At 41.6% G+C, this 21,254-nt stretch overlaps 1 protein-coding gene across 10 annotated transcripts in view; it reads right to left on the bottom strand.

The window, feature by feature from the left end:
* LOC147651982 (uncharacterized) overlaps positions 1–21,254 on the bottom strand; it is a 119,446-nt gene that overhangs the window by 63,321 nt on the left and 34,871 nt on the right. Inside the window, exons 3-4 of one of the 10 annotated variants that reach the window (XR_015290090.1) lie at positions 10,580–10,633; positions 5,266–5,487 (exon numbers count right to left, since the gene is read on the bottom strand). The exons of 6 other annotated variants lie outside the window; for them this stretch is intronic. The gene's annotated coding sequence lies outside the window, so the exon portion shown is untranslated. Of the gene's footprint in view, positions 1–5,265; positions 7,604–10,579; positions 10,634–21,254 lie in introns of those variants that run through there. 3 more of the 10 variants (XR_015290089.1, XR_015290092.1, XM_086900638.1) reach the window with 3 other exon arrangements.

Here is a 21,254-nt window from a genome sequence, read left to right as displayed (position 1 = left end):
AGGAGGCAGAAGCCTTCATTTCAGGGTTTTCAGCCCCTTTTGTAAGATGTTCCAATACAGGTTAACCTGACTGGTGAAAGGAACAACACTTCTCTTGTCCCATTGGTGGAACAAGAGAAAAACACATCCAGAACATCTGTACAACGTTGTTTTGAGAACCAAAACCTACTTACAAAAAACAGTCCTTGAGAAAGAAAAGTTTCCCAAAAGACTTTCCCTTGGAAAACAGATCAGCCACTGACAGGCTGAAAACTCTCTCAGGCTCAGAAAATCATGTCCACACACAACAGTCAAGATGGCAATCTGCAGCCCAACTAAAAGTCTTTATTTGTAGCTGTGGGCTAAGTTTTCCACTACTCACTCTGCATAATGTGAAGACCAGCTCTTCCTTCTCCCTGTCTGCAACACCTCTCTCTGCACTGCATGAGGAAAAAGAAATCACTACAGAGAGATAGACCTCCTTGAGGTAATGACACACAGCTTCTGGCCAGCTTACACTCCTCAGGCCTCCTGCTTATCTCAGGGGATATGTCCGCAGCAATGTCGACTCATCAGGGCTCTGAGTGAGCTTGCCTGGCCAGCAGAAGCCATGTCAGGTAATCACTGAGACACAACTGTACCTGCAGTGCTGTCAAAAACTGCACAGCTGGATTATAATAAAATGCATAAAAGATTTCCATGGATGCAAGCAGGTTTTAGAGTTAACATATGCACTAACAATTCCCCTGGTGCTCCTCTCTGCCTGCAAAGTCAGTGCAACAATACACAAGGGAAAACATTCCTTTTTCTTTACAAAAGAAAACCACGATCTTTTATGTTTTTAACTCAATGAAAAACACACATAAAAACAGAAAGCCTTGAGACAGGGCAAAGTCCACACTATAATAGCTAAATTTAAAAATAATTTAAGAAAAATACACAAAAAGCAAGATAGGCTTGATAATGCAAAGTTACAAGCATTCCACTCTTGCACTAACAAACCATTTCTGTCTCCTCTTGGTCTTTAAATTCATGAGCATTCCTCACAGATCCCTGTAGAACGAGGTAAATGCTTAGAGGTATGTATGTGCTTAAGTGCTGTGCTGGGTATGAATCATAGCAGTTTGAGCTCTGTAGAATCAAGGATTAAGCTTAAACCTTCTGTGTCTGATTCTAGGCCGAAGTGCTAGTGTTACCTCAGTGTCTTACTCTTCTCTCATCCATTTCTGATAAATCCAAAATGCCTCTAGCTATATTTGAGACTAAATATTTGTTCTTACGTATCATAATTAGAGACCTCATGATAAAGGAGAAAGAGCCTTTTATAGGGCTTGGAAGTGCAAATACCTTGACCCGATTTCTAGTATTAAAAACTGATAACTTTTTGCCACTGACAGAGTTAGTGCACAATCCCTCCATGATTTTTTCTGCTAGTTTTCTAGCAGCAGACTGTTATAAAGAAGGAGCAAAAAAGTTCCATTTCTAAACATGAGATAAGATCAACTCATATGCTAATTCCTTTTCCCACTTTGCACTTTGTTTCGTGCTATACTGCTGCTGAAGCTGTAGCGTGCCCATGAAACAGCTGATTTCCACAGAAGTTATCCATGCAAAAAGAAATGGAAATAGATGTTTTCCTCTGCACAGTGAGGATGGAGCAGAGAGTTGTTTGATAGCTACACAGCTGAAGCACACTTTGATCTCAGAAGAAAGCGTTCCATAGGCAACAGAACTACTGACAGGAGCACTCTAGCTACTTGCACAGAGACAAACAAGCCATAAGCAAGCAAGGAAAAAGCACAACTGATAAACAAATCACAGTCAATCACATGAACAGAAACAGGCAAAGGAGGCAACAAAAGTTGTTATTACTCTGACATTGCCCTTGTATTGTCTGTACATACTTTTCATACTTTTCAGAAGTGGTTTTCTTCTGAAGCCTGAAGTCTCTGCTAATTGCTAAGGTAGGGAGATTGATAAAGAATTCATGTTATTTTACCTTAACATCAAATAAAGATGCAGGCAAGAGAAAAGTGAGCTTATGATGGTGCTATCAGCCTACAACACAGATATCTTTGTGCTGCAAAATGCAGAAATGACAGCTTTTGGGGGCAGGGTTTATACATGTGGACTTATAACAAACAACTAGTTTACTTGTTTCATAGAAGAGATTCTCAATTTTTTCAATACCTGTAAAGACATACTTACAAGACTAAAAAACTCCGAGAAAGTAAAATGCAAATTCAGGTCAGTTTGAGCCTTCAGGTGCTTAATGGGTACAAAACAAATATTTACAAAGAAAAATAAATTCACTCTACATTCTAATTTTTCAGCATCATGAGGAATGAACAGCAATGCAGTCAAACAGTGTCCATTTTGTTAAAAATGCAAACCTGTCACATTTTTGCCTGGGGGTGGGAGAAATAAATTTACTGAAAGTAGGTCAAGCTGATGCCAAAATCCACTCTTAAGCACAAGGTTTGTATAAAAATTTGAGCAAAAGGGCCAGATGTGTGAAGCTGGCCAAAACATCATCCAAATTTCAATAAACTACATGCACACTTAGAAAGGATGCCAACATTAACCTGCATGGATATCTGAAAACACTAAAGGACTGGAAACATTTAAAGCCTCTTTAGTTACAGTATTCCACAATGTTTTAATTCTCAAGCAAAACAGCTGTTCAAAATGTCTCTGTAGCCTATTATCCAAGAGCAGTTCCTGCCGAGCCAAAGATGCTTCGCTCTTCGATGGGATTACAAGTTTGGCTGATAAAGACAAGAGCAGAAATGCTCAGACTTTTGTAAGCTTTTTAAGGCCCTGAAATATAGATTTAATTTAATGGATTAAAAAATTACTAAGTACCTAAGTGTTGAAAAAGGAAGAAAAGAAATACTAAAAACATTTTTTAGATGTCACCATGACACAACAGGAGTCAACCCCACTGATGACACACCACTTACAGTTTAGAGGTAAATACTGCATCCCTGCAAATACAGCTAAAAGCAAACACAGTAATAATCATAAACAACAGAGGGTATTCAATCAGAATGTACCCATATGGCTGACAAACTGAGCCTACACAAAAAACCCACAGAAGTTGTACTGCACCCCAATGCAAAATTATAAAGCTAGGAATAAAGATTGTCATCCACACCTACAGAGTGGGGCCCCTGTTGTGCACAGCAGCAACTCTAAAATCACCAGTTTTAGAGTTCCAGTATGATCCCTGGCTGCACAGCTGAGAAGCCACACGAGATCAGGAAGTGGTTCTGCTCACCTCTGAAGCACTGTTGAGACCCATAATAAAATATTGCACATAGGACTTGTGATGTTTTAAAGACACTGAAAAATTGAGAAAGACACACAGAACAGGTTTTTGAATCAAAGAGATAAAGAATATAAACTAAAAAAGCTGCCTTGATTACAATTTCTTTAAGGAAAACTTACCTGTAATTGTGGCTCTTAAATCCTGCAGAGTAAGTCTCAGACCCAATGACAAAAAAAAAAGCCCCAAAGTGAGGCAAACTGAAATTACATAAAGCTTTTAATAGTAAGAATGATAAACTGCTGAAATAAGAAAAGAAACAGCATGTTCCCTCTGTTTCTAATATCTTCAAATGAGTGGATGCCTTTCCGTTAATGATGAAGGATCACTAGGTGAAATCATGCCCTGTATTCCAAGGAGGCTGGAAAACTGATTTATGGACCTTGATATGAGAAGCCATTTCAGCAGTCCACAGCTAGCAACATGAACTTTCTTGTTTATGTCATCTATACAATTGATCCTGTGGGCAGTCAGAAAAACTGTCACCCAAATTTGGGATTTGAGCTAAATAAAAATCTTCTCTGTCTACTTTACTCCACTGTAACAGTTTCCCAATGTTCTCCAACTAATCCACAGCCAGATCAGAATAGTTACCTATTCTGATAGACAGAAGTACACTAAGCTTCTTCAAACTAAGCATTGCAGATGAAGTCTAAAATTGAAAGTTCAAAACATGTAGAACAGGTGAAGTCTATGAGAAAAATAATAATCATATTATTTATTACAATATACTCAGACTTATACCACAAAGGGGGCTCCCAATGTTTCATTTTCTTTAATCATAAACAAATGTCCAGTTTTGCATACTCCAACTCTGAATATTCCCTTTTATGACAGCCAAGACCAAAGCTGTCTCAATCCAGGTAATCATCACTGAATTATTATTGTTCTGCCTTGGTTTTTCCCCACAAATGCTCACCAATAAGCCAGACCTAATACTAACAACAACCTGGATAACAGAGCTTGACTTCAGAGCTTATTGTAGAGAAAGAAATGCATCTTTTCAGTACAGCATTTGCAACAGCTACTGTATTAAAAAAAAAAGTTCAATTGTATGATTGTGGCTATATCAAGACTTAAAAGGATTTCTTTTCCCTCCTGGAGGCATCTACCAGGTGATGTAAATCCAGAGAGAAAAGTTACTCTGACACAAAGAAACAGTGTCTGACTAGGGAGTTTTTCTGAAAATCTCATCTGATTTCAGATGATACACCCCAGGTATTAGACAAGACTATATGTCTCACCGGAAAGATGAGTTTATTTCCTGCCTGGTTTTCCAGCTCACATTATTTATGGAGATTCTGCATGCAGTAACTTCATTTCAGACTTCTCCAGGGGAGATGGAAGAAGCTGGTGTCACCCAGAGCAAGAGACAGTGCACTTCCAGCAGAGTATTAAAGTACTCCCCAGGGAGCAGCAGGGCACCATCTTCTCCCATCCCAATGGAAGTTTTGCCACCTCTTCCTCATTTTCCTCTGGAAAATGGTAGTGAGGCAGTACTTGCACTGCAAGAGCTCTCAGATTTCACAGATGTTTACAAACTAAACTTTATTCCAGGCAAGGAATAGAATGGTATATTGTCCAAACAGATGGGTTATTCTTTCATGCTGCCCAGAGGAGTAAATGTAGCTTTAGCACACAGCCTTTCATAAGCAGTACTTTCAGATACTTGTGAAGCAGAATAAGCAAGCAACCAGGCACCATTAGGTTTTGCACCTGTTTGGGAAAAGCCTTCAAGGGCAGTCCCACATACAAGCAAATCCAGACTGGGCCAGTCACAAGGGGACAAACTCTAGGAGAAATCAATTATAAATAAGGTGCCAAGCAACAAAGTGAAGGCACTGTGGTTGACATGGCACTTGGCTTTTTGAGAGTATTCAAGACACCCATGTTCATCTCCCACACACAAGCAATTTTGACTCTCCCATGACAACGCTGTATCCAGCACCATTCCTCACCTGACATTTTCTTCACTCATTTTTTGGCTGTTCACTATGACTCTCCTTATGCTGTTATCCATTCCCATCTTCTTCCTGACTTCCAACAGCCTCCTGAACTTGTGTCTTTCCTCTTCCTCTCTCTGCAGTATTACTTACTGAAGCATCATACTTTATTCTCTCTGGTCTTCTCAGTGATTTCTTCCTCCTTGCACATTTAAAGGGATCTGCTGGATCAGAGCTCTTAATAAAATAAGGATGCATAGTTATTTGTTTACAACTATTTTGTGTGTGTGATTAAAATTTGGACTAAAACACAGACAAATGATACAGCATCTCTGTGGGGACCAGAGAAAGGGCCAGCAAAGAAGTTGTGGCACTGCCCTGGAGAGCCAACCCTTGAGCAGGGTACTTTAGTTCAGAGTGAGAAAATCTCCCACCCAGAGGCCTTTGCAGGCTGTACGTCTGATTTATTGTAACTCACTGGTTCTCTCCCTGCCACTCCACCAAGTTACTTGTACTGTATTTGTTACTAGTTTCTCCCTGCCCCTCTCTTTCCCTATACAAACCCCAGTTTTCCCCCTGCTCAGGGCACGACTGTCCCTGACTCCCTGCACAGAGGGCCCTGTTTTCAATAAAGGCATCTCTCTCTGGGTATTGCCATACAGTGCTCCAGTCCCTTTTCTGTGCCGCCTAGAAGAGCTGCTGAGCTAGCCACTGGCCTAGAAATCACTCTCCAGGGAAAGAGAAGGATGTGCCAGTGCCCCCAAGCAGTCCTTCTCAGGACACTTCTTTGGGAAGGTCACGGCACCCTCTCCACCATCGCCCCCACTGTGGCACATCTCCATTCAACTAAGCACCTATTTATCTTCATAGATCAAGAATCACAAGGTCTATTTGTAAAAAGAAGTTTTTCCATACCATAGTTCAGTGTTTTTTCTAAATTTGTGTTTAATTTGGTATATATTATTCCCAATGGCTTTACTTTTCATTCCTTTGTAAATGATGTCATTATTTCAGTATTATGAGGTGATCCTCTGGGAATCCTCTTGATTCTCTACTAACTTGTGAAATTAAGCCCAAGCCTGTTAGAAGAACAGAACAAAGCTTCAGGGTACTTATTTTCCCTTACAGCATTCAATAGCTTGGGTGACTACTACTTTTGGTGGAACTGGAACAAAATGGTGAGCTTTTGGCAGAGATAGACCTCAAAGTGCAAGAAGTAGAGCCACCAACACAACCCTCCCTATAAAGCCTCATGATTTCCCAAGATCAGTAACTCCAGATCAGTGTTTCCCTATGGCTGTTCCTCAAAGGCTGCCTTCTGCTTGCATATATGATGGGTCAGAGAGCAGCACAGAGCTGTCTTGAGCTGTCCTTGTCATCTCTTGGCTGTCATCAATCTTCTGCTCTCAGATGTTAGCAGCACTGTTGCCCCGTCACTGTGTCCAGGTCACAGCCTGCAGGACACACTGTTCCCTCAGGGATGAAACCAGCACCGCAGCTACCTCCAGAAAATGTCTGCTGCACATGCGGCACACCTTGGGCAAACAGCCACCTCCTGGCCACCACACAGGAGCCTCAGGAAAACAGCTGCTTGAGGCAAATGGCTACCATGTGCAGGTACATATCTGCCTCAAGCCAATGGCCACCCCACACCAGGCTCTGCAAGCAAATGGCTGCCTTGGGCAAACAGCCGCCACATGAGGGGCACCACCAGCAAATGGCTGCCTCAGACAAACAGCCACCACATGAGGGGCACCACCAGCAAATGGCTGCCTCAGACAAACAGCCACCACATGAGGGGCACCACCAGCAAATGGCTGCCTCAGGCAAACAGCCGCCACATGAGGGGCACCACCGACAAATGGCTGCCTCAGACAAACAGCCACCACATGAGGGGCACCACCAGCAAATGGCTGCCTCGGGCAAACAGCCGCCACATGAGGGGCACCACCGGCAAATGGCTGCCTCAGGCAAACAGCCGCCACATGAGGGGCACCAACAGCAAATGGGTGCCTTGGGCAAACAGCTGCCACATAAGGGCACCACTGGCAAATGGCTGCCTCGGGCAAACAGCTGCCACATGAGGGGCACCACCAGCAAATGGCTGCCTCAGGCAAACAGCCGCCACACAAGGACACCATTGGTAAATGGCTGCCTCGGGCAAACAGCTGCCACATGAGGGGCACCACCGGCAAATGGCTGCCTTGGGCAAACAGCCGCCACATGAGGAGCACCAGCAGCAAACGGCTGCCTCGTGCAAACAGCCACCACATGAGGGGCACCACCAGCAAATGGCTGCCTCGGGCAAACAGCCGCCACATGCGGGCACCATTGGCAAATGGCTGTCTCAGGCAAATGGCTGCTGTGCACACTCCTGCCTACGGGCCTTGCTGTACACTGGGCTGCAGGGGGCACTGAGAGCAGCCGGCCCAAAGGAGACAACTTTTCCTTTCACACCTCTAAAGCAGGACTTGGAGCGCTACACTGGGGCAGCTGGGTGCAGAGCACCGCCATCTGTGCCCCGCTGCAGGGCCACAATGACCCCCAGGCTAGCCCTGGGCTCACTGCCCTGTGTGAGCTCTCCAGAGCTGTTTTGTGCACTGGTGTTTACTGAGGGTGAGCGGGTGACAGGGCTCCTCAGGCACCAGCTCTCCATCACATTCCCAGCTATGGGCACAGTGCATTTCCTCGCCTTCCTCACAACCTCCTGACGTATCCATCAGCAGCGAGCCTGTGCCAAACCATCCTGTCTGGGAACTGCGCCCAGGAAGTTTGTGTGTGAAACTGGAAATGGAGAAATAAATCGTGGAGGTACATGCTGCTCCTACAGACTAAGCTTGCTGCCACAGCAGCCACGGAGAAACACAACCCACATGGGAAAGGAGAAGGGGAGCTGTGCTGCAGGTTCTCACACCGCTCAGCAGAACTCGCCGTGGGCAGCACATCCTCTGGGCTGGAGGACTGGGGGAGGGAAGGGAAATCACAGTCCCTTCTCAGCCCATTTTAGTTAACACCTGCTGTGACCATATGTTTGCTCATAAAAACAATCTCTGCATCAAATATTAAAGCTTTGCCAGGGAAATGTCTAAGTTCCATACTTAAAGGCACTCAATCTTTTTTGTTCATTCATCAGTCCTTATTAAATAATTAATAACAGAGACCAAAGTGATCTTTCACATGTGTACAATTCCTACCACTGTTAAAAGGGCAGCTCTAGCTGATGCCTGCCACACAGGCCCAAGTGAAGCACAGTGCCAATTTACAATTTAAGTTAAAGTTTTGAGGTAAAGGGTAATTTTTCTCCCTTGAGCACAACTCAGATTTTCCACCTGAGCGTGCATTTAAAGAGAGTCTCCACCGCAGCGACCAGTTCCTGCAAAGCCATGGGCATCTCAGCTGCCCTCAGGCCTGTGGCGTGAGGCACAGCTGGCTCCTGAGGCTTCACCGCCTGCACTTCCACACCTTTGGCAGCTCTGCACATCTACCCAGGCCTCAAGCTCCTCTCCCAGCCTGCTGCATGCCCCCAGTACGGTGTCAAGTCAGTGGTCCAAGGCCACGTACTTCTCCAAGACCCTGCTACACCCTTGGGACATCTTTCATCAGCTCCTCACGCTGCCTGTCCCAGGCTTTTTCTGTCATTCCACCTCCCTCTTTATCTTGGCAGCTCCCCAGAGCCTGTTGCCATGGCAATCCCCATCACACCCTCTACTCATCCCCCAGGAACTGACCCCCTGCAAGCCTCTTTCTCTGGCTAGCGATAACCCCTCCAGGCTGGTGTCCCCAGACATCCCTGGCTCCTGGGAAGGGATACCTCACTGATCCCTGCACTCAAACTGACCCCTGTCCTGCTGCAAACACAGCGTGAGCACCTCAGGCATCCCTGTACACCACAGCGAACATCTCCTCACTTACACAGGAGCCCAAAATGTAGCCAGGAGTGTTGGATACATCAGTGAAATCAGAATCACTTTGGTTCTCCAGTTTGCCAGTGCTCAGCTGTTAACATTCAGAGTGCTCTACTTAATATAATAACACTGAATTAACTTAAAATGGGTCATTCTACCCCAATTAAGCAGAAGAGATTTCCAAAAGGAAAAGGAAATGTGAAGTGAGACATGCCATTGAAAATCTTCTCCTTAAATCTTAATTTTGGTTTCACATGCGTTTGATGTTGCTGGCGGTGAATTGTGTGAGAAGTATTTGTACTTAAATTCAGTTACAGAAGTTAGTAAGAAAGAATAAGCTTGTGTTTTTCAGCAGAAGTATAAATATTATGTTTTCATTTCTTGATTAAAATGTCACAGGATTGAAGAAAATGTTATTCTCCAGAAAATAAAACTAATGTTGTGCTCCAAGCAGAATGCTACAATAGTGCAATAGAAAAGATGGTGAGAAGTAATTCAGGTATCCATTACAATTCACTGATGGGTGCTTTTTTTTAACCAATAAAGTATCTAATGGACACAATAATTGGAATATGAACAAAAAGCCATTTTCACATCAAATACACTTTACAGTAATGCTTTTGAAATTTAAGTCTCATTCTTAATCCATTTTCACAGGCCTTTACCTTAATGCAACAAAATGAAAGTGACCTCAGGGACATTATCTCCACTCCATCAGAAAATACAGGCAAGCTACATGAACTCCAAAATATGTAGATTTTTGCTCTTAAAAGGGACAGTCTCAGGAAGAGCACAGAGGCACTTTACAGCTACTGAGGCATAACTATATATTTACTTTCCCAGCAGTTAATTTGCTACACTGTGATTGGTGCTGCAACCATGGTTTACAAAATCATACTATAATTATTCAATGAAGTTCAGTTTTCAAAACCCTGTCTGGCAACTGGCTGATAGTGATGGACTCAATCCAAACAAAGCATTCTCAGCACTAATTTCATTATATTTTCTTTCAATTACTTCACAGTTAAGTACAGATTTCTTATCTCTGAGCAGCTCACTTGAACTTATTTAAAAGTGATCACCTTTGATAGTTAGAAAAATAACATTAGGTTTTCATTCTCTCACAGTGAAACAGCAAGTTCCAGTGCAACATAATATGAAAGAAATCTAATAGGTATTTAAATGGGAGACACTGTCAAGAGGAAATAGTTCTTAAAAATCTCATCTATCCACTGTCATTGAAAAGCAATGACATGCAAGAAAAATGTCGAAAACCTATTTTCTTCAATCAAAACTACATATTTCAGTCATACAAAAGAATACATGAGTTTGTCAAGCTATTTCAGTTACAGAAAAAAGACTATAAGAAAAAGAGAATGTAGAAATAAGAATCAAAAGTATTAGCAATAATTTCAGAAACATACCTTGATTTTTGTTTTATATAAACACGTGGTTACATTGACATAACTCCTGCAAAACTGAAATAAAGAACATTTTATCAAAAAAATATGTATTTTCTCCTATCTTAATTAGTAGAAAAAAAAAGAAGCTGTTATAGATTGAACCCTTTTCAAGGTGTTTGTTATCTGCTGGAAAATAAAATCTTACTCAAAAGCTGTACTTAAAAGATACGTATTTTTAATCTTTAAAGAAAACCTTAATACTTTTTTCCTTTATTTTTTTTTCTTTTCATATGACTGGCCATTGAAAGGACTGAAGCTAGCTGAGCTTAGGAGTTTCACACTCCTATCGACTATCTAGAAATAATTAAGTAATTATTGCAATTCAAGAGCTTCCTGGGAAAAAGGAACGGGTTTGTAAGCTCTGATTAGGGAAGCATGTGCTGTTTACATCCCTATCTCTTCCAGAACTTTTATAAACTTTTTACTCACACAAATTACCCTTGACCACCAAACCTGAATTGCCAATCTCGACACAGGTGCTGTGGTGGGCCAGAAAGGAGACAAGGGTACCAAAATCATGGCATGTATCAGGAAAATGCCCAAGTGTACAGGCTCACCCCATTTTTGCTTTTGGGAGAAGACCACCCCCAAGTATTCAAAGAAACATCTTCCCTCTGGCCTCAGATGAAGCAAGATTGTGTCCTGCTTCTCACTGGGGATCTGGGCACTAAAAATAAAGGATGTATTCAGCCCTGCTGGCAATCACAGCAGAGGCACCATCGGGGGAATTAACACGTACACAGACTACACTCCCCTGCTTCACTTGTAAAAATCAACATGCTACCAGTGAGCAATGCCATCTCCACACCTTTGTCTGTCTGCTTGTCTGCCATTTGTTACACTGAAGTTAGCAAGTCGAGATGAGCCATGGCAGAAATGTAGGCCTGAAAATATGCTTCAGGTTGATGTTTGGTTAATGTTCTGACAAAGGTTATCAAACAGGTCAGGTGATTTTCATGGACAAAGTGTTTTCATCATGATAAACAGTGTGACAGAAACAGTGACACAGAAAAAAAAAAAAATCATTCTCTTGTCACCCTGGATAATGTTGGAGATATCCTTGTGTAGTTTTACTGTCATAGGATAAGTGATAAATTATGTATGTGGCACAACATCATGCTGATTTTGGGGAGGGCACTGTGAAGGTGAAATGAATACCTTCTGCTCATGAATGTCAATCTAAATGAAGTCTTGGAAGCAGATACTGCTGTCAGACTGCTACAAAACAAAAAAGACAGGAGACAGGTTGTCTGGGTGCTTGCCATGGATAAAAACTGAACAGAAACTTCACTGCTGGAAAAAACAACCATCAGAGTTCCCAAAAAAATTCTTTGTGGGGTAACAAATTGATTTTAAAATGCTTTGTTTCAAGGCTGTGAAACAAAATTCTCAAACCATTGGAAAGAAGAAATAAACCATCACTAGGCTAGTCCCTGATATCAAGTGCTGATGTTAAAATCAGTAAGTGCAAATACACAGTTGGATCTGTTTCTCTTGATATTCTGTCTTTTCCAGAATTTTCCAGCCCAAGGGCTTGACACAGCTCCTCAAAGCAGCACAATGCTCTCTTTCTTGCTTGGTGAAGATCAGTTGTATTTCACACGCACTGAGACACAACAAATGTTCTGCAGTTGTGTAAAATGTAATTAATTAGCAAATGCCATGCCACAACATAGAAAACAAACATAAGCTGTATGAGCTGATAAAGAGGTTTATCTTGACATGTGGATGTGCACTTACATGCACACATCTTTCCCCCAAATAGCAATAAACAATAAGTCCCGACTGTATTTTATAAGAATGTTTGTTATTTGATTTGATTCTAGTTCCAAGATCATTTCTCACATACCTACAGCCGTCATTATATGACTTTGCAGTAAATCAGACTGGCCTTTCTAACATTTTTAAGCAACTTTACAGACTCTGTGCTGCAAAGTAAAACCATTCATCTCAGAGCTGATGACACAAATGCAGGTGCTGATACCTGCTTTTGGCACAGACGAGAACATGAATGTAAATAATCCTAAGATCTGCTCGCCTCACCTACTGCCTGTAGGTGATATACAGCTGTAACAGAAACCCAAAAGTCAGCTCTGAGTGTGACTCTTGGTCAGGTTGAGATTTTGGCAGCATGGAATCCAAATATAGAGCTCTACAATTTAATAGTACATTGATTATACAACTTGATACTACACATCCAAAGAATGAAGCCAGAAGAAAAAAATTATGTTAGAAAGAAGAGGAAGCAAAGACAGGATATCATAGAATGACAGCTCTAAAAACTATGTAAAACTTGCTTGGGAGTTGGACTTGAATTTAACTTCTGACATTAACAGGAGCTGCTGGCATCATTTGATACTCTATTCTGTGCAATCAAACATATAATTGTTGTGTCTATGGTGCCAGATATCCCTTAAGAGCTTCATCTGACATGTGTCACTCAATGACAGAATTTCACAAAGGCATATCATGTTGAGCTGTGCAAACAGACCCATGAATGCATTATCATTAGCAAAAGGTCATTTTTTCTTCGTTTTATTCCCTATGCTGTATCTGAAAGTGCAGAACAACCACTTCACCAGTGTTAGGACTTGTTCTACATCTGGGTCTTACTTTATCAGAAGGTCATCTAGGACCTTCTGTATCAGAGCAGTATTTTATTCCTTTTACCCCTTGCAACAAAGAAAGATATTTTATCCCTTGCTCAGGAGATGCTCGGATTACCTGTGGCACAGAGCCCTTTGAACACAAAAGCAGTTTTAAAATCACCTTCTCAAAACACCTATCAACCCTGGTTTTCATGTAAAACATAAAACACATCCAGAGTTAGAAAATCCAACATCAGATTGCTCACTGAACAACATTATAGTTCCAGGCAGAAGAAAAGGTGTTGGTTCATGATACAAGCTGATATGCCCACAAGACAGTGGTTGTAAAAGACTGAGCAGCAGAACTGATACTCTAACAAAACATATCAGAAATATAACTGTGATATCAAGTGAGAGAAATCTTTCTGCTTCTTCCTTTATAAGAATGTTTTTCTTTTCATTAGGAGAAAAAGAACCTCTCCCCAAAAAATCAACAAAACAAAGCACACACAGAACAAACAGAAAAACCCAACCAACCAAAGCCACCACCAAACCAGTTTGAAAGCAAATGGCTTCCAAGGGGCCTCCAAGATTTAAAGAACTTTGTATTGTCTGAGCTCTGTGCTCCTCTACTGCAGTCCTCAACAGGACTGGAAGAATTTCAGTTTTCTAGTTCTTGGTTAGTTGGGAGTGAAACAAGTAGGATTTAGATTTTCAGTCAACAATTTGCTTGTCTCCTCGGTCTTACTTGTGTAAGAGCATGAAAAATGGAGTGAGAAAAGGACAGTGGGTTGCTCATTTGTTTGAATTATGTAATCTGAGAAAGAAGAACCATCTATCTATCATCTCCATGAGGGAGGGATGGTGATATCAGCTAACCTATTCCTCTGAACAGTACTGCTTTTAAACTACGTTTTGTAACACACATTATTTTTTTTCTCAGTTTACCAAAATGATGTCAGGACCCTGACAGCTGTGTCAATAAGGAGAAGGATACCATGATGGAGCCAAGTAATTTTTGGTAGAAGACATGTTCACTTACCAGGATGCATGAAGTCCAGTTTCCATCATCACACGATCCAACAGTATAGGCTGTCATTACTCACAGCCTTGCCCAGCCCACAGACAACACAGTCTTTCTTCAGCAGCACAAACCCAATGACTTGTCTAGTTTTGGCTCCCTACAACGCTCCAGATCCATGCTGTACCTCGCTTTCCTCACATATTATTTCAGTCCAACACCTCCCTTCCTCTTACACTTGCTAACAGAAAAACAACAGCTCTTTTCACTGCATGGCCAAAGCCTCGCACATCCTTTCATTTTGGGTGAAGTCTGGTGGGGCTTTTTGTCACTTGCTCTACAGAACATCTCCCATGTCTATATTTTACACCAGTTGGTTTGGCCTAGCTTATCTGTTAAAGTTTAAAATTTTAACAGATATGATACAAGATCAAACAGTTCAAATTGTCAATTGGACACAATTGTCAATTGTTCAACTGGAGCACATTTTCAGTGCTGCAGCGGGAACAGCCATCCCACAGATAAAAGATCTCAAGTGAGCAAGATTTCAGACAGAATACAGAAAAGGTTATCAGAAGAACAACCATTCTGGAAAGGAAGACACTAACACAGAGCTATACTCAGATAGGGATTTCATTTTTACCTTTTTACCCTTACCTTTTCTTTACCTTTTATTCAAAAGATGGAGAAAAAACCCCACTAATTCACTTGGGGATAAGAACAGTCTTAGAGAAGTGGAGTCAAATGTACTGAAGACACCTTACTTTTCAGTCCTGTGCATTAACAGAGGGGTTGGGTACATTTCAATTCTCATTCCTAAAAATCATCTGGTCAGTCTTCTCCTCAAACACCTGCAGAGGTGTCCACAACCCTTCCATTTTACACCATGGCTGAACTCCAATCTGAACTTCTTTCTCCCACATGAAACCAATGTGTTACTGTTTTGTCTCAAGTATCAAAGCAGAACAAATAGCTCCCATCCTCTGTAAAGAACTTGTTGCAAACCAAGATACTGTTTTCCTGTCTATCTTCTTTATATGAAAACATAACAATTTCTTTCAATTTTCATTCTGTGCTTCCTAAATTCTCCCTTGAGCTATCTAAAACTTATCCACATCCTTATTAAAGAATGAAATATGTGCTTTTGCAAAAATATAAGTTCTGCTGTTGTTCACTCCAATATCTTTCCCTGCCATTCACACTCCTGGGCAGTCACTACTCTTCATTTTCCACCCCATAATCTTCCTTACACATGGCACTTTGAAAAGCTAAACCTGGTCCTGTTGGTTTAGCCTTTTGTGTCAAATTAACAAGGTCCTTTTGCATTGTAGTTTTGTCTTCCATCATTCTTAAGGCTTAACAGTGTGATGTCCTCTGTGCGTTTGACCAGTTTAACCCCCTCTCCATTACCTGAGTCCGTAATGAAAACACTGAACAGAACCAGCAGTTACAGCCCCACTTTAAATGCCCTCTTACTCTGGCAGTGAAATACAAGTTTTGAATGGTCTCCCCTCCACTTTGTTCAGTGTTTTCATGCCGGATGCAATTTCCTGTGTATATATAAAGATACCATGAGAATAAAGCCAAAAGCTTAATAGAAGCCAAATTACATCTCTCCCCATGTATTGTGTCTATTATCCTACCCAAGAAAGAAATTGGATTAGTTCAAAATTACTTTTTTTTTCACAAACCTGTAGGGATTTTTTAACCACTTCATCATCTTAATTTAATTCTTTATGAACCTTTTCTCAGGCCAAAGCTGGGCTACCTGCCCCTGGAATTTCTCCAGATTTCTCCATTCTTCCTCTTTTTTTCCACCTGACATCTTTAGGTGACAACTTTGTGAAACCTGCCCTATTAATAAGCCCTACTCGACAACAAAGATAAAACACATCAGTCTCAGAAAGCAATCTGCATATAAACAAAAATACTATTAAGAATTTCACAAAGGACCATGGTTCATCCAATGAAAGTGCCAGAAAACAGGAACAATTGGGATTGCTCGTTTTAGTGAGAATGTGAATTGGAGGGGACATGGTGAAAGGAAACATGTGAGTGCACAGCATAAAGAAGCTAAGCCAAATGCTCCAGTTAATCCTCCTGTGATGCAAAACAAGCACGCAACAAAACTGAAATACACCCTTTAACTATAAAATCCCAATGTTCTTATTTTTAAAGGGCAGTACATGGATTCATGTAAGCATTGCCAACAGTCAATACTGAGGAAAAATGCCTAGTAGACAGGATTAGACAATGCTGTGGACTAGAGCCAGAAGCAAATACTGTCCCCTCCACAGAGGATCAGTAAAGCACCATTTTGCCTTCTTGAGTCAAAACCTAGAGCACAGACACAGGAAATCGCTGCAGCAATTAATTCCACAGGCTCAGCACTGCTCTTGATGCCCAAGTGCTGACTGTGCCCACCACCAGCTCACTCTCCCCACCCATTCCTAACCTGTGCTTCTGCTGGCTACATTCTTCTTCCCCTCTCTCTCTGTTTTACAATGGTTTCTTGACTATTTTGCAGGTGTACAGCATCTGATCAAGCTTCCTCATTCAGTACCTGCTCTGGTATTTACCTTTCCATGTGTTCATTTTCACAGCTCTCTTGGCCTTTTCACCCCCTTCAAAATTATCCACACAAATGAAACGAAACCTTCCTTTAGGTGAAGGACTTACCTGGCCTGGGGACCACAGATAATTACCCTACTGCTCACCTCTCCCTCTTACTCCACAGAAGCCCACTTCTGTTTTGTTTGATTAAACCAAACTAACTTAAAGGCCTTGTGCTTTAACATCTGTGCAAAGTCCACCTCAGCCCAGATTTTGTTTGTATTCCCACTTACAGTATATCCCTTGCTCACTGAGATATTTACAGCACACTGTTCAAAGCTTCCCCTGACAACAGAATTATTAATTTAAAAAGCCTTAGGATTTTTTATAGTATCTGACAGGATAATAACAGGACTTCATCAACATTAGAGGTGTTACAAAATAAATGCCATCTGTTTGAGGTGAGGGGATTTCCCCCCCTACAGACACTTCTGATCATGATTACAGGCAAAGAGAAAATAATGCCAATATTACAAAGGAATTTTCTGTGCCCAAATGAGACGCCTCATGCCTGACTTTTTGAACGAGCTAAAGCAACACTGTGGTTATCTGTTCAAAGCACATCTACTTGATGTGCAGCTGCAAGTCAGCACTAATGCAAATGAGGCCCCACGGTCTGTAATGATCAATCAAGAAGAGCTGCACACTGACAAAGAACACACTGAACAAAAGCACCGAGCAAATCCAGCTCTCCAGCACACCATCACCAGGATCTTTTTGTGCCCTGCAATCTCCAGCCATACACAACCTAGATCACTGGTCCACTCAGTGTGCCCTTGCCTCTTTCTTTTGACTGCACCTATACTCCTCAACTTTATCTATTTCATTATCTGCCCCAAGAAACAGCTTGCAACTCACACCTCTCATTCATTCATCCTACCCTGATGCCTCCCTCCAGCTTGCAGTTGGGTAGCTGAAGGCCATCTCCTAAGAGAAACAGAGAGCTGAATCAAAGTCTGCAGAAGTTCTCAGCACTTGACCTAACAAATTTGATGTCTTATTCAAGTCTGTGGTCACACATGCCTGTAATACAGCATAATGAATAAACAATCATGCTTTTCATTTTTTATTTATTGCCACAATAAGAACCACAATGCACATCCCGTGAGCTCCCTCCCACCTTTTTCTTTGCATGTGCACATCCCAAGATTACAGAAAGAATCCAAGAAAGAGAAGAGAGAGCACAAGATCACCATGGAGCAGCATGGCCTCTGCAGGTAGGACTGAAATTCAGATGCTTGTTCTCCACACTTCTCTTCCTTCCCATGCTGAGCCATGACAATCCCTTTTTTTCTGCCTTTCTCTCCAGACCAGAGTAAGCTATAGCATTCTAGCCCCAAGCTTCCTCCTCTGCTAAATTTACCACACTATCCATTTCCTCCAGCTCACTGCTGCAGATACCGAAATCAGCAATTGAGCAGAAAGGCCAGTACACTTCTAGGTCACACAGAAAACAAAGTGCCACTTGTATAGCACCAGTATGTTCACTGATACCTGCATGGAAACTATTTACCTGTATGGAAAATACTCTTCAGAATCACTATAACAAAATCTCTTGTACTGCTGTAAAATCCTAAATCAGCAGGGAAAAAGAATAAAAGGAGTTTTTTTAAAAGGCAGGGGGAATTAATAGTAGAAGGGTTGGGGGTAAAAAAAGCCTTAAACTTGCATAGCTCACATTTTACACCAAAGCTGTTAGTGCAAAAAAGAACCCCAAACAAACTGCACTGTGTCAATTGCAAAGCCTCATTACTATGACTGTACATCGCTGGGAGCTGCACAGGGGAAATGCAATAGGCAGTTTGGGCTTTGGCTGGAGTTAAATGCACCCATCAGTGATCAGTGACTCAGATCATTTTGTCCAATAAGCATCCCTGGCTTTCTGCCGAAGAAAGACACTGCAGTTTGTGTTGTTTTCAGTACGCTGACTTAACATCAATGTACTGCAGAGAGTGTATTAGAGAGCTGCAGAATGATGAGATTTACTCTTCTCAGTGCCCCAATTCCAGCTAGAAAGGCATTTGTGGGAGCAAATGCTTTTTTCCAAAAAATCCCATGGATTGTGTTCTTAAGGTTAAAGTGCAGATTTTAGTTATTCCAAGTGGACTTACTTTGCTAGAGAAATGGGGATTTCTCTGCTTGGCTGCCAGAGTGCGTACCCTTGAGAGATTAACGCTGGCCCAAGGAACCTGCACGTTCACTCGCTGCATCCAGCTCAGGGTTTGTGGTACAGGGCAGCGCAGCCAGGGCCCCACACTCCCAGCAGGCGCAGAGGATCCAGCCTCCATCAAGGTCACACTGTGCCCTCGCTGAGCAGGGCAACCTGTGCACTACAGCCCTGCAATATTCCTCTCTGGGATCAAGCCTTCCTGCTGAAATTCAGCTGGCATCACAAAATCCCTCTTGTCAGCTAAGCTCACACTGATAAACCCAGTGAAGATTTTTCTCCAAGAAGCTGACCTGCTAATGACCACAGTGGTAAATGGTATTACCTGATTAACACAGTCCTTAAAATGCTAATTAAAAGGGCTGTTTATTTTGGGAAAGTAAAAAAACAATATATATAGACATATATACTACTGCAATACTACTAGTGCTGGATGATGTGCACCTGTCTTCTATTTAGGCTTTGTGAAAAAAACTGGACTTTTTTTAGCAATCAAGAGAAATCACCCTATCAAGATTGCAATAATTGGCAAGTTACTAATCCCAATGCAAATAATAATCGCTCCTCCAGTGATCTGAAGGATCTCATGAACTGTCTGCTTCAGATGAGAAACCAAAGAGCCAGAGCTACGCAGTCTATCTAGAGTGACATGGTAACTCCAGCCTAGCGCTGAACACCCAGGAGGCAGATTTACTTTGACATTTATTTTGCCTTCTCTATGGTTTGCTCTTGAACACAGTATTTAGTTAGCAAAAAGGTATTTACTGCTCACTGGATGGAGAGGTGATTACTCAGCAACTTGCATCACTGCATGTTGTATTGTTTCATTTGTACAATTCACAGAAGCCACAGCTTTTGGCAAGTCAATAAAAAAGCTCTCATCCTTACAGGTAGAGCCCTGGCATTTGTCAAATCTATTAGAAGATAGATTCTGTCATTTACAACACTTCTCATCACATGTAGCTCTAAACAGCAGCAGCTGGATTGAGATTGCCTTTTCAAAGTTCACAAGGGACTTTTACTGCTGTCAGATCTAAGCAAGACTTAAAAACTATTTCTCAAAACAAAATATATTGGACGGCTAGCATCTGGTGACAAATGTTGAAGGAATAACAAAATCCTCTGTATTATGGTGTTTTTTGACCTGCCTGTTTATTAATGTTCATCTTTCCTCATAACTCAAAAGCACAGCTTTGTGCTTCTGATGCACCCTTATGGAACCAAATGAAATGCTGCTGCTTCTCCACATCAGAAAAATCAGCTTGTTAAACGGTAGTGTGGAAGCTGCCAACAGCTATGTTGCATTGCTTTACCTGCTCTCCCTATTCAAACTTAATGAGCCAATCTCTTCCAGCTCCACAAAAGAACTGACAGATCTTGCTGGAATTAAAAGATGACATCTTTCTAATTTTTTCTTCATTTTCTATTTAAAAACTCTGACTTCTGTCGCAGATGCTGTGCACGAGTTGGTAACGAGCTTCACCAGTCTTGAAGTCCCTCTAGTTCTGTGAATATCTTACTGGGAATCATTCATCAAAATAATACCTAGATCAAAGCACAATTAATCCCTTGGTATAATGCAGGCACGTAGCGAAAGCTTCCATTATCTGTGTTCTTACATCAGTATCAGCCAGAATTGTATCACTGCAGCACTTCAGCTCTGACTACTGCACTGCTGAGTCTTTTAATGGGCTGCAATATTGTTGCTTTCAAGGTTTCCAATTTGCATGGGAACCAAATTTATATTTCTATCAGTATCTTAGAAATAATATTCCTCTATCAATTCCCTCAGTGATACAGTCACAGACTCTAGCCTGTTACAGATGCAAGTAGCACTATTTAAAAAAAGCAAAAAACCACACAAACCCCCAAACATTTATCAAAACTGTTTGGAATTTCCACGTGTTCTATGATGATGGCTATCAGCCACAAAAGCATCATCAGATTATACAGGATCTCCCAAAGTAATCTACTGGCTGGAACCTTCTTTGAAGCAGAAAAACTTTTAATTCTAAAGTAAGTCACATAAAATACTTTGGGACATAAAACTTACATTGCAACCAGAGCCTGATCGGAGAAAATAATATTACTTCCCCTCAGGAACTGAGAAGAGCAGACATGTATCAGGAGAAACCAAAATAACCTGAATTTTAAAACCTTGTTACATGTAATTTCAGGCAACCTGCTCCACTAATATCTGCAGGTCTACCTAATTCATGCCCACAGAGTAACCCCACTGTTTTGAAA

This window comes from Cyanistes caeruleus, chromosome 8 (assembly GCF_971803275.1).
Source record: "Cyanistes caeruleus chromosome 8, bCyaCae1.hap1.1, whole genome shotgun sequence".
Classification (NCBI taxonomy): domain Eukaryota; kingdom Metazoa; phylum Chordata; class Aves; order Passeriformes; family Paridae; genus Cyanistes; species Cyanistes caeruleus.
The sequence above is the reverse complement of the archived record's forward strand: the minus strand, read 5'-3'. Positions and strand labels throughout refer to the sequence as shown.